This window comes from Limulus polyphemus, unplaced genomic scaffold (assembly GCF_000517525.1).
Source record: "Limulus polyphemus unplaced genomic scaffold, Limulus_polyphemus-2.1.2 Scaffold1, whole genome shotgun sequence".
NCBI classification, from domain to species: domain Eukaryota; kingdom Metazoa; phylum Arthropoda; class Merostomata; order Xiphosura; family Limulidae; genus Limulus; species Limulus polyphemus.
In genome coordinates, this window is record NW_013665611.1 from 4,182,117 (window position 1) to 4,187,682 (window position 5,566).

The following is a 5,566-nucleotide window of genomic DNA, read 5'->3' on the forward strand; positions in this document are numbered from 1 at the left end:
TCTGCTCTATAGGTAGATTGTCTCTTACTCAGTCGTATTATTCTCGGGATACTTCCCTGACAGTTTTAAGTTTAAACATTACTTAATCAATATAATTTTTAAAATGTAACTAAAATTTTAAGCTGATAATTTGGAAGGATCGATTGATTTTTGTTGTTGTTCTTGTGATAGCGATCTGTTTTCTGAGAGAAACCTTCCGCAGTAATATAAAGAAAACATTTAAAGTTATCTTATTCCAAGAGATCGGCATTAGCTGAGAAGCGGCTCCTTGACGCGATCGATTTATTGAAAGTGCGCATGTGTGAAAGGTCGCCCACGTTCGGTAGAAAAACACAAGAAAATGGTAGAATAGCAGAAGTCTCGAGTGTTCAAGTCGCGTGGGCGCGCGAAGTAAGAGAGCTAGTCGTGTTTGTGACGACACAAAGAGAGAGAGAGGGACTGAAAACAAAACAAGAAGAACTAGTTATCTGTGACTTCAAGTGACAGAAGATAACATATCAACTCAATGACTACAGTTAGGTAAGTTATGTTATTCATGTTTCTTTCAACAGGCAACGTTACCATATTGACAAACGCTAATTATTTTATGTCAAACCTATCAAAGTGTGCCTTTCACTTTCAGCCGATTAAAGAGTTTATTGAAACAACAAATGTCGCAATCTATGAAAGCTCGCATAGAAAAAATCGCTGTTTGTCATGTGTGGCCCAGTTATTAGTTTATGAGGTTAAGCCACTAAATTAGGTGGTTATACATCAAATAGCATGGAAAAGGTTGTTTAATAAAATTGAATAGGCCTATAATTTTATCTCCAACCCCTAATACCTATATATCTTTAACACCACTTTGTTTAAATGATTAATAAACCCATAAGCCGTAACTTAACAATAAAAACTGCGTTTGAAATCTGATGACGTTGTTCGAGGTTGAAATATAAATTAAAGAAAGATCGACTTTGAATGTATGAATTATAAAAAATTCACTATTATTAGTAAAATTACACAAGGGTGTTAAAAAGTAAGCGGTAAAAATTATAATACACGATACAGTAATAGATAAAGCCCAAAACGATGTTGGACATTTTTATAGATAGTGAGATACCTATTTCCTGGACCAGGTGGTTAGGGCGCTCGACTCACTATCCGAGGGTCGCAGGTTCGAATCCCAGTCACGCCAAACATGCTCGCCCTTTCAGCCGTGGGGGCGTTATAATGTGACGGTCAATCCCACTATTCGTTGGTAAAAGAGTAGCCCAAGAGTTGGCGGTGGGTGATGATGACCCAAGAGTAGCCAAGAGTCTTACACTGCTAAATTAGGGACGGCTAGCACAGATAACCCTCGTGTAGCTTTGCGCGAAATTAAAAAAAAACAAACAAACCTATTTCCATAAACTTGTAGATAATTTCTAACCTTCGAACTTGATTATCATTTTTAACTCCAACTTTTATTTTTCGGTTCCAGAACTGAACTTGTATTGAAAAGTTTATTTGATTTTTCAGATGTTTCTAATCTGGGCATTATATATTCCTTCAATAAATATTTTATGTAATCTTTCACTATGTAAAAGTAGCAACAGCATCTCGGAGGCAATCAAGTTGTACTCTTGAAGACACTTTGCTTATCACGGCCTTTTTAAGGTTGCAGCAGTTAGAATGAAACAAATGGATGGATGATATTGAACGTCCTAACCTTGACCTTTCTAATGTCAGCATGAAGCGTTATGCAAATTTTCATTGAATGTAAGGGGGAGAAGAAACATTAATCTTTGCTATGCTTTTAGTGTTATTACTGAGATCATATCCTTTTCGTTATACACATATTTCCATTTTTAACTTTACAATGTAACGCGATTTTAGTAGTTTTTAGACAAGTACATTTTGTTCTTTATACTCATTAGTCTAGCCCCCCAGTGTCACAGCGGTATGTCTTCGGACTTACAACGCTGGAATCCGGGTTTCGATACCCGTGGTGGGCAGAGCACAGATAGCCCATTGTGTAGCTTTGTGCTTAATTACAAACAAAGAAAATCGTTAGTCTGTTATTTTTATCTCAATACGAACTTAATAGCCGTATACTCAGTTTTTTTTTCTATGTTGCTATGGTACCATTGACGTAACATCATTGAGCTTAGCTGCTTGCACAGTAGTTTCATTAGTTTTTTATAGTTAGTATTCATTCAGGATATTAATTTTCCATTAAGTCTTTTTAAATGCTAAAGTTATTATTGTACGATCATCCTATATGACAAAAGTATTTAAAGTGTATGGGGAAAACGTGCTGTTTTGTCTGGTAATAAATATATATTTCTATCGGTAAAAGTTCATTTGATTGATTCTTAACAAAGGCCATGTTATCAAAGGGAACTTGAAAGAAAATCACATTTCAAGTACTTGAGGGTCGTCCATGCAAATATACATGCCATTTTTCGAAGAAACTCAAACCGAGAAGCTTATCTGATGACAATAGAGAATACATTAAAATACTTCCATATTTTGTCATAAGACAAAAGACCGAAAGTACTGGTTACAAGATGTGATTTTTCGGTTTATAAAGAAATCAGATCATACTAGCACGCGCACACCAGTCACTAGAACTTTTAATCATTTTGTATTATTTGTAATCTTATAACGAGTTTATACATTAACAAGAGGGAATCCTCAATAGCTGCGGCACTTGAAATTCATATAGGCAGCTTGGGGCAGATTTCATTTTATTACTCATCAGGATCTCTACCAGCTTACCCTCAAACTGAAATTGTTTTAGGTACGCTTAAAATATACTAATCTATGAGACCTTGGGCGTGGTCAAATACATCAATCGAAAGGGTTTGACCTCCTGAGAAAACTGTAATTAGATCTCAAATCGGTCAAGAGATGACGGAGCTATGATGTAAAAGTTTGAAGTTTAAAAAACAAACAAACTCGGAGCCGTTCTAGAGCCGCTTATTCGCGGCTAATAAAAAATACAGCTTTTTAAATAGTCGTTATTTATCAGAGAAGAGGCAAGAGAAGAAAAGAGCAGGAATTTTGAAGTGAAGGGATCCCCTACGGATGTTCAGGGACAGGAGTCCCTCTTCATCTACCAAGAAAATGATAGAAAAACTGGGGTCTTAGAGTTTGAAATGCATGAGTAATGAGGAGGGGTAATGAGAAATAGTGAGTAGTAGTCACTTGGGAGAGGGGGGGGGGATTGTGAGGAACACGATTTATTTTCATGGAAAAAACGATAAAAAAAAGATATGTCAGAATACACAAACATGAAATAGAACATTTACGACATTATAAAAATAAGTGAATATTTCAATGCTCCTAATTATTGTAATACGTAATTGTTTGTTTCAGATGATATGCATGAAAGCAAAAATAGTTTAAACATACATTCATTAACCTACTTGCACTGTTTATATCTCCAGATATGTGTTATGGCCCACCGTAAAATAAATCTGGAAAGTCGTATTTCATACTGATTTATTCAGAATGAAATTTATATTTATTCACACTAATTTCACTCAACCTGGTCAAAACTCCCCCCACCCACCCACCCAATAATTATGAAGCATACGGGTACTTTGTTTCAGATACTCCCCCCCCCCAATAATTATGAAGCTTACGGGTACTTTGTTTCAGATATTTCCCCCCAATAATTATGAAGCATACGGGTACTTTGTTTCAGATATTTCCCCCCAATAATTATGAAGCTTACGGGTACTTTGTTTCAAAGCTTAAGATATTTCCCCCCAATAATTATGAAGCTTACGGGTACTTTGTTTCAGATATTTCCCCCCAATAATTATGAAGCTTACGGGTACTTTGTTTCAGATATTTCTATAGGTATTGTGTATGCTTGATGATATTTGTTTTGTATGTTTATTGCCAACATGGAATAATTTTAATATAGTCCATTGCTAGTCCATATGGATATTAAGATATCTTTAATTACCCATGGTTTCATTTTATGATAGTGTTTGATATTCTTTGCAGTTTTGAAAGGCAAATAGATGTTTATTTCAGTTGTGTATTTATACAAACATTTCTTATAGGTTGTTTCGTTGTTTGTGATGTCATTCAATAGATGGCGAAACATTGTATTATTTTTTTCGGTCACATAAATAAATACCCATATACACTCTACGTCCGTTATAGTAAGATACTCTATGAAATACCACTATAAATGCTGAGCCTAGAAATTATTTTCGAGTCCCGTGTTCTACTGGATATCTACTGTCTTTTAGATAACTGTATCAAGAATAGAGATGCTTTAATACATTATTTTGTAGAGTGTTAACAGTATTAAAAACACACGTGTAAACAGAATAACTGCTATGAAATGTATTTTCACAAATTAACTGAGGAAGTTCAGTATATAATGGTTAATTAATTCTTATTTTCAGAGTATTAGTTACTTTTCTGTGTGCCCCCCAGTAGCACGGTAATAAGTCTGTGGACTTATATCGCAAGAAATCGGGTTTCTACACTCGTGATGGGCACAGAAGAGATAGTCCATTGTTCAGCTTTGTGCTTAACCAAAAAAAAAAACTTTTCTGTGATCAGCTACACAACAGCTATCTACGTCCCTAATTTTGAACCGAGAGAGTAGATCAGCGGTTCCCAACCTTTTCACCACCAAGGACTCCCTTTTATTATTATTTTTTCCTCACGGACCCCATGTTTTTTGAGAGATTCCATCTACCAAACAAACTGTTTTTCTTACTAATAATTAACTTGTTTTTCCTTTTTTCATGATCAAATAAAAGACACACATAACTGACTGTGCAATTAAAAGAACAGCAGAATTAAAAAACTTGTTTAATGAGATGGCATTCTCTTGGCGGACCCCCAGGGGTCCAGGGACCACAGGTTGGGAATCACTAGCCTAGATCTAGTCAACATCACCGATCTGCAGCCTTTAAAACACGCTTTAGAATAAGCTTCACTTACTGAGGTTTATGTTCAATTAACATAAATCTTCAAAGCAGTGTTCAAATATGGAGAAAATACCGCGTCCCAAAACAGATTTTAAAAAAATTAGAAAATTTGTGCAATAGAAAATACAATTTTATTAAAGTATTAAAGCGCAAAAAATGGCATTTTAAGTTAAACTATAACTAATTTTAGATATTCCAATAGGACTTGGGCTGGTAAAAAGCTGTAAATGTTTCACGGTTATAGAATATCGAAACATAAGCACATGTATATCCAAAGTATGTTCTTCTCTATAGAGCAGTATTTAAATTACTGCTTTTAACAAATTCAGTAAATTTGTTTTAAATGTTTTATAAGTAGCAAAAACAATTAACGTGGGAGGTTTTTGTGGGCAGATCCACATGGCTTGGTATGGCATCCGCTGTTTTGATATATTTGTATTAGCCGACGATCAAATGTGAATATCTCGAAAGGAACTTTTCTAAAAAAAAGAAGAATCTGAAATTTGTACATTTAAAACACCGAAAAGTGAGATGACATTCGTATGGGGCCTGGCATGGCCCGGTGGTTAAGGAGCTCGACTCGCAATCTGCGGGTCGCGAGTTCGAATCCCTGTCCCACCAAACATGCTCGCCTTTTCAGCCGA

At 35.3% G+C, this 5,566-nt stretch overlaps 1 protein-coding gene across 1 annotated transcript in view; it reads left to right on the top strand.

Moving 5' to 3' along the window:
- Positions 1-200: 200 nt before the first annotated feature.
- Positions 201-5,566, top strand: part of LOC106463896 (neurensin-1-like) — a 51,426-nt gene continuing 46,060 nt past the window's right edge. The window contains exon 1 of the mRNA XM_013924011.2: positions 201-519. The gene's annotated coding sequence lies outside the window, so the exon portion shown is untranslated. The remainder of the gene's footprint in view (positions 520-5,566) is intronic.